Below are 13,521 nucleotides of genomic sequence, written 5' to 3'. Positions count from 1 at the left end.
CCCCCCAAGACATTGAGAGTTCTAAGCCCTTCTGCTCACTTTAAAGGAAGCTTTCCAATCTACATCCACAAGGTATCGCATTTCTTCATCCTAGAACTGGTTTTACAACAATATGTAAAAGCTATGGCATGAGTAACTAAGATAACAACACCAAACAGACCTCTAGATACTGAGAAAATAGTTAAATGAAAAAAGAATAACACAAATAAAAAACTCTTTTAAATATATTTGGAGAGGGATTCAAAAAGACCTTACATCAACAAAACAAAAACAGCTTCTATGGCAAAAGAACAGAGAAACAGATAAGGGCACTTACATCTTAAATATGATTGCTAAAAAAAATAGTAACACCAAAGAGTGAAAGATATTTAAATCATAAAATGGCAACATAAGTAGACATGAAAATAAGATAGTAAAGACAAAACTAGAGAGGGATATTTCAGCATTTGACCAAAAGAAATCCCCTAAAGCGAGAAAATAAATATACAAATAAGGAGAGAAAGTGTTCATCAGAGGAAAAAAATATAAAAAGAGAAGAGAACAATTCCTAGATTTGAAGATACAGGCTCACTGGTTCTAGATCTAACTCATAAAAAAACAAGTTCACACCAGGAAATGTGTGACTATAAAATTTGGGTTACAAATTATAAAGAGAATGTCTTAAAAAGTGTCGTGAAAGAACAAAAAAAATCAAACCATTTAAAAGGAGCTAACCTAATTTTGGATTTCTCATCAGGAAGACTGTATAATAGAAGTGGCTAATGACTTCACATGATTTTGAACATAGATTTTACATCCAAATAATCAGATATGAGGGCAGAATAGAAATATTTCCTTGCATGGAAATTCCTGCATTTCCTATCTTTTTTTTTTTAAAGAACATTCCTGGATGGAGAGAAAAAACAAAAGAAGAATACAGGAGATACAAATAACAGTAGATTCAGTGTAGCTAAACAGGTTCAGAAACTCTTAGAACAAAGGCACAGGAAGAGCCTTTCATACTGGGATAAACTTGAGGATGAGGACTGACCATTATTTATATTTTTTATTCACATCTAAAAGAAAACTACAGGAAAAAAAATTTTTCCAAAGTGTCAGAACCAAAAGTTAAACAATGAAAACTATAATACTTGAAAACATTTGAGAAAAAAAATGAGAGAGATAATAATAAAAGAAAACAAGAAGACAAATAGTAAAATAATGGTAATAATTCACTTAATTTTGAAACCAACATTTGTCTTTGGTTAGCACAGTGTTGCCACATCAGGTGCATTAAAAAGGCAATAAAATCCATACTGCTTATTGTAACACAGTATTTCAATATAAAGCTTAAGTGCCTCCATTCAGAATGCAAACATTATCCCAGACAAAGGTAAAAGGCAATGTATAACAACAGGTGAATGAGATGTGCAAAGTAGGGAGGAAGGTTGGAGGAAATGGCAAGGGAACTAATATCATTTTTTTAAATAGAGAAAGTTGAATGTTGTGGCTAACGTTGGTGGGAAAAAAGTGTTTAAATATTTGAAGATAAACTAAAGAACTTTCAAAAATTAATATAACTTTCAAATATTTGAGGAACAGAACAGCACAGGAGTGTAAGTGATCTGAATCCACATTTTTCTTGGGGGAAACCAAAAGATACATTCTGTAGTTGGCAGGCAAGGACAAAGTATTAAGCTGGGTCCTAATTCTTATGTTAATAAGAAGATCTAAAATAAGGAGATTGAATAGGAAATTATTTCTATTCATTACAAGATCTTTTTTTTTTCAATCCTTATTGTGTACCTATATTACTATGATAAAAAAACTTAAAATGAATGGAGACTAATTGCGCTTTTCTAGGAAAAAGCAGAGCTCCCTAAATATTCAAGTTGCATCTGAAAAGAATATAGTGAAAATTAATGACAAAAGTGAGGCCTCCTATCTGTTATTTGGTAAATTAATAGTTTAGGGAAATCAATGGGATAACTGAATATAAGTCAGAATTTGGGATATATGGACATATTGATGATATTGTATACCGAATTAGAGACTAGAATGTATTTTGAAAAGTAAACAGGAGTTTAACCAACATGGTAATGTTCAGTTGTTTTACATCTAAAATGGTAGGTATTTCCCTTAAACCCACTCCATGCATGTCCTTTATGTTGATGTTTAACTGATCACCATCGATACAAGGATGTCATGTGTACAGGCTGCTTCCACATAGAGATTCCTCTCTAAAGATCAATGATCTCAAGTATTCTCAATTTGGGTAATTCTACCCACAGCCCTAGTCAATGGTGCAAAGACAAGTACACCAAATTAAAACAATTTCCGGATAAAGAGTCTTTCTTCCGTTAGAAAACTATAAATAGTAAATGTCTTTTGGCTTTTTGGAAAGCTAGTCTCTAGATTTTGTTACCAAATCTTTCAGCAACTTCTTTCTGCAGAATGAAGATCTTTTACTATTTCCTCCATTTTCTGTGTTATGTGACCTTCATTCTACCAGGTAAAATAGATGTTTGTTTATATGTAACATAGAGCTTACAGCTAAAAATAGAAACACCAGATTATGAAGTAGAAAATGCAGTTTCTTAACAATCTTGTCAATTCAAGAAGTCTCTTGATTATGTTGAATTTCAGTTTACTCATATAGAATAGTGTTATACTAATGTACTCAACTCAATTTGAAAATTAATATGTAGATAAAATGAAATGATTCAGGTAGATCCTTTGGCCTTGATTTCTTTTAGATATTTACATTATTTTTTTAAATATAATTTTAAAAATTTATTTGCAAACTTCAGAAGTGAAGGCTTCATAATAAATTGGACCCAGGGAGGATGAATGATTGAGAATAACAGAATATATCTCTTGTGATATTAATAACAGAATCTACAACTTGATCCAGGCTACAGTCTCAGAATATTCTGGGCAATGAAGCACAGCAGGAATAAAATGTCAAATAAAGGCATAGTACTGCAAAAAAAAAATCCTTGTTGAGTTAGTTAATGCATTAGTAAAGCAATTAAGCAATGGCTTTATTTTTTTAAATGTTTATTTATTTATTTTGAGGGAGAGAGAGAGAGAGACAGCAAGCATGAGTGGGAAAGGGACCGAAAGAGAAGGAGAGAGATAATATCCCAAGCAGCTTTGCACCGTCAGTGCAGAGCCTGACACAGGACTTTAACTCACCAATCATGAGATCCTGACCTGAACTGAAAACAAGAGTCAGCTGCTTAACTGACTGAGCTACCCAGGCACTCCAGCATTGGCTTTATGGATCAATTAAAAATAATTAAAATACGTAGTGCAATAAAGTGCTTCATGGTGATTATATGATTTTCTTGAGAGGTGTATCCTCTGTGGTAATCCAGGCTCTCTAACAACGAAGATGTAAATTGATATGCAGAAGTATTCGTATTTGGACCTAGAAAGTTGGAACTTCAAAAGGTAGAACACGTAACAGAAAGAGAATTTAATTCAAACTTAGAAGATTTATTTTATTTGAAATTTTATTTATTTATTTTGAGAGAGAGAGAGATCTGGGAAGGGGCAGAGACAGGAGAGGGGGAGAAAGAATCCCAAGCAGGCTCCACACTGTCAGCACAGAGCCCGATGAGGGGCTTGAACCCACCAACCAAGGGATCATGACCTGAGCCCAAATCAAGAGTCAGACGCTTAACTGACTGAGCCATCCCGGCACCCCAAACTTAGAAGATTTAGATTTTATTACTAGCTTCCTACTTAATAGCTTGTGAACCTTGCCACTCAGAGAATTTAAGTGATTTACCAAAGTTTTTAACAATAAAACAGAAAATGTAAGCAGAATCAATAACAACCACATTTTTTTAAGAATAAAATGTCTGCTGTAAAATGTACTTGTTAATTGTATGTACCTCAAAAGACTGCAATTAGGATTTAGTGCAATAATGTACCAGTAACTAGTCCTACAAACTAAAAATTAGTCTATCAATTTGGGTACTATTATAATTATTATGGTTGTTACTATTATACTTATTATTAGTAATGAAAGGGGACTGAGGAAGTAAGGACCTCAAATATGATTAGGGAGGATGTTGAGGTGCATGGGGCTAGCATGTCAAGCAATAACCACGTAACAATGAGTGGCTAGTAATCTGAGCACAATGCTGGACACTAAGGAAACAGAAATAAAAGAAAGACTCAGTAATTCTCTAGGCATACTTAAAAATATTGTTGATTAAACTCAGATAAGTCAATAAATTGCTTGATTTAGAAGATTTATATAAGTATGCTTTAAATAGCAAGAATGGTGGGATTATGGCCTAGCAATTGTAGAGGTTTGGGAAAATGTCCTGAATTCTCTGATGAAGAGGTTTGAAATTAGGGATAAGACTCTTGTATTTAGACTCTGGAAGATGAGAGAAAGAAAGGGCAGATAATTAAATACGAGTGTCTAGAATGTGCCAAACCCCATTTCATAACTTCTCATGTAGATATCTAATCTGACCTTCCAGATAACGTTATCAGATACCTCTTATTGCCTCTTTTTAAGAAGAGGAAAATTACATCAGAGGTTTTCAAGGTCACACTTATTATACTATATGTGGTGAGTAGAATATAAATACTGGAGTGCAAGATCCTAGCATATTTGTTCCTTATATTTCATCAGGTTTTCTATAGAAGGCACTGAGGTTAATGTAAAAGCTGAATAGATTATTTGGTGAAAAGCAGTGAGGCCACATGGGAAGATAGCTGGACTTTAGATGTAAAGGGTTCGGATGTACAGGATCTATACCATCAAACTCAACATTTGCTGAGCTTTGCAGAAAGCTTTAAATAATGCAATGAAGACTCTTGGTCTAGGAATATGACCACAAACTTTCCTTTACTTTTTGATCATTCAAACAGATACTAAATTATAACGTCTACTGAAACGGACAGAATGCTATATATTTGGCCCTTGCTAGACTAAAAAATAGGAAAAGTAATACAAGGTATCAGAGCGAGTGGCTTTGAAAGAGTTCATAGAGTAATAGTACCAATTGCACAATGGTGTGGTTTGGCTATTGGCAAAACCTTCAAGTCTCTAAAGAAGCTATAAAAACTGTTCAATCTAAGTGGATACTTTGTGAAGATGTAAGATGAGTGTTTGATCCAAGCAGAGTGATACCATGCTGGAAAGTGAATTACAGAAAATTGATAGAGAACAATGCTGATGATGGTTAAAACAGAATGAACAGTATTTTAAGCAGTGTTTTAGTACAAGAGTAATATAATCCACAGAGATAGTGAAAACAGCGTACTATAGTGATTTATAGAGTGAGTTTGCCATCAAATAGATCAGAGTTTATATTAAGGACCTGAGGCTCCTTTGTGATTGTGGAGAAGCTTTAATTCTTTTAACTGTACAATGGATGGTAAGATAATTAATTTTGTAAGGCTTTGCAAAGATTCAGAGATAATGTAAGAAAAATATTTACCACTTTGAATATCATATTGCAGTATTTCGAGAAATGGGAAAAAAAGAAGTAAAAAACAAAAAAGGGGGAGAGGAAATAGTTGAGGAGAAGAAATACAAGATGGTTTCCCTGTAGAGCCAGTTGTTAAGATGTGTCAAAATGGATCTTGAATGGCAGAAACATGGTGGCCTTGGAAACTTTATGACATATTGCATGGTGAATGGGAAGCTGAGTCTAAAATAGTGGAGGAGAGACATTCACCTGTGTTGAAATGTTTATGAGAAGACAGTATCCGTCCCAGTGCTCTTAGAGTTTATTACAATTATTATTTTTTTTTATTTTAAAAAAGTATTTATTTTTGAGAGAGAGACAGAGAGACAGAATGTAAGCAAGGGAGGGGGAGAGAGAGGGGGAGACACAGAATCTGAAGCAGGCTCCAGGCTCTTAGCTGACAGCACAGAGCCTGGCTTGGGGCTCAAACTCACGTGAAACTGCAAGATCATGACCTGAGCTGAAGTCAGATGCTTAACCAACTGAGCCACCCAGTTGCCCCTAGAGTTTATTAAATTTAAAATCAAGTTGATTTGGTTACTTGAGAATTATGATAAAATGTTGGAAGAAAAGTGGAGCTCGTTAAAATAAATAACCTTCTTCAATTGGCTAGGATTTCACAGATAACTAAATATCTTCCCCACTAATCCAGAAAGATGATGTATGACAAATCCCATGTTAATGCTTCCTTTGTGGCAATGATTAGTTTAATTAATTAATTTACCTTAGTTAAGGTAATTTGCAAATTAGTCATAATTCCTTTCTATATTTTTACCCACCTGACTTAAAGAATTATACTTTCTTGAATAAGCCAAGGAACAAATCAAACACAAATATTAATACATTAGAACATTTATGACTTTCATATGAGGGTACTATTAACTGATATGAAGTCTCTTCAATAGTAGAGATCCAGGCACTAACCATAAGAAAAGATTTAAGTAACTCTTGCCAAACTAACAATATTTGAGGAATACAAAAGAAAACAAGGATTTAATTCTAAGACCTGAATACAGGTGGGTAAGAGATGGGGAACAGAAAGTGATATAAAATACCCACTTACTTAACTTTGAGTTAAGACATCAAAGTCCAGGGAATTGACAAATAATTCAACATAAAGAGGCTAAAATTATTTTATTTAAATTTGTCTAAGGTAAAATTTTTCCTACATTCAGGTGAAGTCTGGAAACCCATTTGTTAAACATATGTACAGTATATTAACAAGTATTTATTACTAATGATTCTTTGTATGTGTACACATATTCATCTTAACAGAATTCCATTTTGTCATTCTGTAGTCAACCTCCAATTTTCACATCTTCAGGTTCCTCTATAATCATAAAATAATTAAGGGTCCTAGAGGCAGCCAAGTCTACCATGAGTATCTAGTTTGAGACAATATCCGGTATGTCAGTTTCCAACTTTTTATTTTAATGTTTATTTATTTTTGACAGAGAGAGAGAGAGACAGAGCACAAGTTGGGGAGGGGCAGAGAGAGGGAGACACAGAATCTGAAGCAGGCTCCAGGCTCTGAGCTGTCAGCACAGAGCCCGATGCAGGGCTAGAACTCACAGATAGCAAGATCATGACCTAAGCCAAAGTCAGACATTCAACTGACTGAGCCACCCAGGAGCCCCAGTTTCCAACTTTTTTTGTAGAGGCCATGGATTAAATATTTAAAATGTTGAAAGCTGGGTTAAGCATGTATTAGTTTTGCAGCAAACGTCGGCAATTTATTTGGTCACTGAAAGCCTGAGGTTGTTTGTTTGTTTGTTTGTTTTTTATTTGAGAGAGAGAGAGAGCAGGGTAAGAGGGGCATGTTCTGGAGCCAGACAGGGTCTCGATCTCATGACCCTGGGATCATGACTTGAGCCTAAATCAAGAGTTGGACGCTCAACCAACTGAGCCATCCAGGTGACCCAAAAGCCTCAGGTTTCGTATCTGAACAGCATCTACCTCAAAGTTTTAGAGTAATTAAATGAGATTACATGTAAAACATATTTAAAAAAATACCTGACACATAGTAGGTTTCAATGAATGAAAACTATTTGTTTTATTATTAGTTTTTGAACCTAAACATATCATATTCCCTTTCAACTCTAGGATGAGAATCATACTACTTTGTCTGCCTGTTTCATGTCCTTTTTATACTGCTTCTGTTCATTTGAATAACCCTTACTAATTTTTTAAGGTCTACTTTTTCATATCACTTTTTTATGATACAACAACCATGACAAAAGCAAACACTTAACCTGTTCACACATTGGACCCAATATATTTCTCTATTATGGTACTTAATTAACCTCTCTCTCTCTCTCTCTTCCTCTCTCTCTCTCTCTCTCTCTCTCTCTTTTCATGCCTGTGTATTTATCTCTTTGCCTCAGTGTTTTGCTTTACCTCCAGAAAGAGCACACTGCCTGGTCTAAAAGTTGTAGTTAACAATGATTTAGCTTCAACTATAGTCTTTTGTTCACCATTAATTAATAACAGTTCTTAATCTGTGAGAAACTATTATGTTCCAAGCACTGTTGTAAACTTTGTTTACATGTTAACTCATCATGTTTCACAAAGACTCTGTGAATGAGGTACCATTGTCTCTATTTTAGAGATGATGCAACTAAGGCTCTTAGAACTTACCCAAAGTTACACAACTAACAAATACCAGCATTCAAATTCAAGCTTAAAGTCCATGGCAACCAGCTCATCTTCACTCCGCAGTTAGAAAGAACTATCCATATGCACCATACAAAGATTTTGAAAAATAAGAATAGTGGTTTGTTTGCTCGACCTGTTGTTACAACACACTATAAAATCATAGTCTGTTTCACATAGCAACTTGATGTTAAAGCACACTATAAAATTATAACAATTTTTTCATATAACCTCTCCTATGTACTGAGGGAGATAGATGGACAAAAAGAAAAAATACCATAAAACAATTGGTTAAAGGCATTACAGAGTAAACTGGTCAATTAAAAGTTACAGTGAAGAGATTGTGTTGAGATCAACCTCTGAAACAGCTCTTCTCCCTAGAAGCATCTATCTATTCTTAAAAAGGCAAGAAAGAAGTTGAAGAGCAGAAATCTGATAGCCTTGTGCTACCTTTGGGGCAAAAATTATAATTCAGTCTGTGAAGGAGGGAGAATTATGGAAATACTGGTATGTTTTGGCTGAGGAACCCAAAAAACTACAAGCTAGGTCTAAGTTAACAGGACGTTAGTCCAACTGTCCAGTCATCCCAGGAACGAATGCCCAGTTTTACATTATCTTAAGTTCCATAAATGGTTTAAGATTACCCAGGAAGGTTGGCTGGTAGCCCTGGAACAATACTAAATGGAACAATAAGTCATTTCTGGAGAAAGATAATATCATTCTAGACCTCAAGCTATTTTCTTGATTATTCATTAAAAATGTATGTGACAGGGTCGCCTGGGTGGCTCAGTTGGTTAAACAGCCAGCTCTTGATTTTGGCTCAGGTCATGATTTCACAGTTCGTGGGTTCGATCTCCATGTCCAACTCTATGCTGACAGGGCAGAGCCTGCTTGGGATTCTCTCTCTCCCTCTCTCTCTGACCTCGCTGCTTGCTCTCTCTCTCTCTCTCTCTCAAAATAAATAAATTTAAAAACAATGTATGTAACAAAATTAATCAGGAAAAAGTGAAAACAGGACTATCCTATCAAAAATCAGTTCTGATGCTTCATCAGCACAAGAGAACAGATGAACAAGGGATCCAGATGATGAAGTTACCAGACCCAGACTTTAAAATAACTGTGTTTTTGTTTAAATAAATAAAAACAAAGTAAAAACTTGGCATAGAAGTGAACACTATAACAAAGAATAAAAATAAAATTCCCGAACTGAGAAATATATAAAGCAAAATGAAATATGTAATGAATGTGTCGAATAGTAGTTTATGCATAATTGGTGAGATATTTAATGATGATGAAAGATGAACCAGAAGAAAATATCCTGAATGAAACAAGAGGTTGAAAATAAGGGGGAAAAAGTGAGGGAGGGAGGGAAAGATGAAGGAAAGTAGGAAGGAAGGCAGGGAGAAAATAAAGAAGGAAGGTTGGAAGGAAGAAAGAAAAAGCATAGTTAACTGCAAAAACAAAAACAAAACCCTAAAACAATAAAGTAAAGCAAAATTTGAAGAAAACAACAGATCACTTTCAAAGAATCGTATGTTAAATTGGAAGCTGACTTCTCAAAAAAGACAACAGGGAAAGAAGTCAAAAGACAATGCAGTGAAATCTTCAGAGTCCTGAAAGAAAATAACTGCAATCTAGAATTCTGTATCAAATGAAAATACTGTTCAGGAGTGAAGGTAACATAAGGTTATTTTCAGTCCAATAAAAACAGATTTCAAAATCAGAACTCGTATATTAAGGGAATTCTTAAAAGCACTATTTGGCCAGAAAGAATGATTTTCTGCATGGAACTTAGAAACACAGAAAAACAAATTTTTTTATAAGACTTTGATAATTTGAAACTTCTAGCATAAAAAGTAAAATAATAATAAAAGATAATATAACTACACATAGTAAATGAGAAGATGGGATTATAAAAAGTAACCAATAAATACAAAAGAAGACAGAAAACATAGCAGAATATATTTTACCCATTATATTGCTATTATAAATATTAATGTGCAGTTAAAAAACAAAAGTGAATCTTTTGAATATAGTGAATATAGTTTTGAATATAGTGAATAGTTTACATGAGAAATATCTAATATATGAAAAAATAGAAATTATAAAAATCTAGGGGCACCTGGGTGGCTCAGTGACTAAGGTCCGACTCTCCATTTTGGCTCAGGTCATGATTTCACAGTTTTGTGAGTTCGAGCCCTGTGTCGAGCTCTGTGCTGGCAGTGCAGAACCTGCTTGCGATTCTCTTTCTCTCCCTTTCTCTTTGACCCTCCCCTGCTCACACTGTCTCTGTCTCCAAAAAAAAAATAAATAAACTTAAAATGATAAAATCTAAAGGATAGGAAAAGATGTAAAAACCCAACAAAAGCATGGTGAAGTAGCTATATTAATATTATATGAAGTAGACAGTAAGAAAAAAGTGCATTCCTAGAGACATTCATGGTAATAAAAGATTCAATTCAACAGGATAATATTGCAACCATAAATTTAATGCAACAAATGACTTTGGCTTGAAATATGTAAGAAAAAAGATAGAAATATAAAAAAAACAGAGAACATTAGAACAATGGGTGATAATAACACACTTTCGTCAGTTACATGAACAAAGGGAAAAATGGGGTCGCCTGGGTGGCTCAGTCTGTTAAGTGTCCAGCTTCAGCTCAGGTCATGATCTCATGGTTCGTGGGTTCCAGCCCTACATCAGGCTCTGTGCTGACAGCTCAGAGCTTGAAGCCTGCTTGGGACTCTGTGTCTCCCTCTCTCTCTCTCCCCCCCCCCCCCCCCCCGCTCATGCTCTGTCTCTCTATGTCTTCAAAAAATGAATGGACATTAAAAAAATTTTTTTAAGAGAAAAGCAACAATATAAATGTAAGAATAAAGAAGATATAAACATGAAGACTAACAAAACTTGACCTAATTCAAATAACAAATATCAATGAGTACTAGAGATATTTTATCTAATGGTAATAAAAATGAGATAACACAAAGCTCATGGAATAAAGCAACAGTAGTGTTTACAGGAAATTTATACCATTATATTCATGTATCTAAAAAGAATTAATTTTAAAAATGTAAATGAAATTTAATTCAAGAAGTTAGAAATAGAAAATCAAATTAAATCCAAAGTTATAAAGATATAATAAGACATCAGCAGACACTAGACACAATCATAAAAGCTAACTTTTGTTTTCGGAAAGACTAGTAAAATTAATAAAGCTTTAAAAATGAATAAGTCATAGGCCTTTACAGCAAGGTGACCGTAGTTAATTATAGTATTGTATATTTGAAAGTTGCTAAGAAAAAAAAGAAAGTTGCTAAGAGAGTAGAACTTAAAAATTCTCTTAAAAAGAAATCAATAAAGCTTTACCAAAACTGAAAGAAAGAGAGGAGGCAAAAATGAACTTTATCAGAGATATTAATGCATTGCTACAGGTAGCAAAATTATATTGTAATGATATTATGGACAACTCTGTGATAATGCATTCAAAAATTTATTTGTAATGGCTAATTTCTGAAGAATACAACAAAATTAATCTGACCAAAAAAAGAAAAAGAAAATATAAATACTTCTAAACTCATTAATGGAATAGAGCCCATAATAATTAAACTTCCTACAAAGAAAATATTTGATACAGATGGCTTCACTGTTGAATTCTACCAAACTTTAAAAAGGAAATGTAACTGATTATACATGAACTATTTCAGAGAATATAAAATGAAGGGATTCTTCTAACTCATTTTGTGAGATACACATTACCTGGTGTAAAACTGATAAGGACATCCTGAGAAAGAAAATTAAAGGCCAAATTCACTCATGAATATGGACACAGAAATCTTTAAAAAAATAACTAGAATCAAAACCCAGCAATATCAGAAAAGTTGCTTGAAATTCATGGATTGCAAGATTAGTGTAGAATTCTAAAATCAATGTCACCACATGAACAGATTACAGGAGAAAATATATGATCAGGTCAATAAATACAGATAATTATACAAAATAATATACAAAAACCACTACATTATAATAAATTTGAAACAACTAATTACATAAAACATAGATGAATCTCTAAAACAAATCTTCAGTAAAGGAATTCAGACATGAAGATGTATATACTGTGCCATTGCATTCACATAAATTTTAAAATCGGCAAACTTAGAAAAAATATTATGTCAAGATAATGGTTTATTTTGAAAATGAAAGAGTAGAATGGAATATGATTGAGAGGGAGCACAAAGTGATGACACCAATGTTCTACTTTCTGATCTGGATGATGTTTACACAAGGGCTTAATTTTCAATAGCACTCTTCATTGAGTATTTGTGTTTGGGCACTGTTCTGCAAGTTTTATTTTACTTTTTTCTTAATTTATATATAAAGAAATAAAATATAATAAATCACATTTTTTCTATATATATCTTGATTAGCTATTTGTTTTTGTTCCAAATATCCACATATGCTTACCAAATAGAATAAATAGTTCAAAATAGGCCTAGAGTTTGTGAGAATTTAGAGTACAGCATCACTAAGAATATCATGAAATCATCTCAAGGCATGAAGAGAATATTTCAAAAAACAATAGGGGATAATTATTAATGATTTAGGAGAAATGAAGTTAACTACATTTCTGATAATTATTATTGATTTAAAGAGAAAATACTATAATAAATAAAATAGAAAAATGAAAAGATTTCATGCAAGAATATCTTACAGTGAAGGTGGAATACTACATTAACTGCTCTGTATATTTCTGTATGTTTAATTGTAAGAGTCTTACATTTTAGGGGTGCCTGGGTGGCGCAGTCGGTTAAGCGTCCGACTTCAGCCAGGTCACGATCTCACGGTCCCTGAGTTCGAGCCCCGCGTCAAGTTCTGGGCTGCTGTTCTCAGAGCCTGGAGCCTGTTTCCGATTCTGTGTCTCCCTCTCTCTCTGCCCCTCCCCCGTTCATGCTCTGTCTCTCTCTTTCCCAAAAATAAATAAACGTTGAAAAAAAAATTAAAAAAAAAACCATTAAGAGTCTTACATTTTAAAAAATGAGCATGCATTGTCTTATAATAAAACTGTTGTTATCTAAAAACACAATTAACAAAATAAACACAACTATAGAAAAAAATTGTTTTGCAAATAATGGGTAAAAATTATTACCCTTAAAATATGAAGAGCTCTTGGTAATTCTTCAAAAAGACAAAACAATTCTTAATGAGTGTATGACTAATAACAGAGAATAAAGTTATGAAGCAAAAATTGATAGAACTAATAAGTGATTATAGTAAGATCATAGGATACAAGGTTAACATATAAAGTCAATTGCTTTCCTATACACAACAATGAGCAAGTGGAATTTGAAATTAAAAACAATACCATTTATTAACACCCCCCAAAATGAAATACTT

General features: G+C 33.5%; 1 protein-coding gene across 1 annotated transcript in view; it reads left to right on the top strand.

Annotated features, from left to right (window-relative positions):
• The window catches only part of DEFB114 (defensin beta 114), a 30,468-nt gene that overhangs the window by 15,878 nt on the left and 1,069 nt on the right, over positions 1-13,521 (top strand). The gene's annotated exons all lie outside the window — the stretch shown is intronic.

The sequence above is a fragment of the Prionailurus viverrinus genome, chromosome B2 (genome assembly GCF_022837055.1).
Source record: "Prionailurus viverrinus isolate Anna chromosome B2, UM_Priviv_1.0, whole genome shotgun sequence".
Taxonomy (NCBI): Eukaryota; Metazoa; Chordata; class Mammalia; order Carnivora; family Felidae; genus Prionailurus; species Prionailurus viverrinus.
The sequence above is the reverse complement of the archived record's forward strand: the minus strand, read 5'-3'. Positions and strand labels throughout refer to the sequence as shown.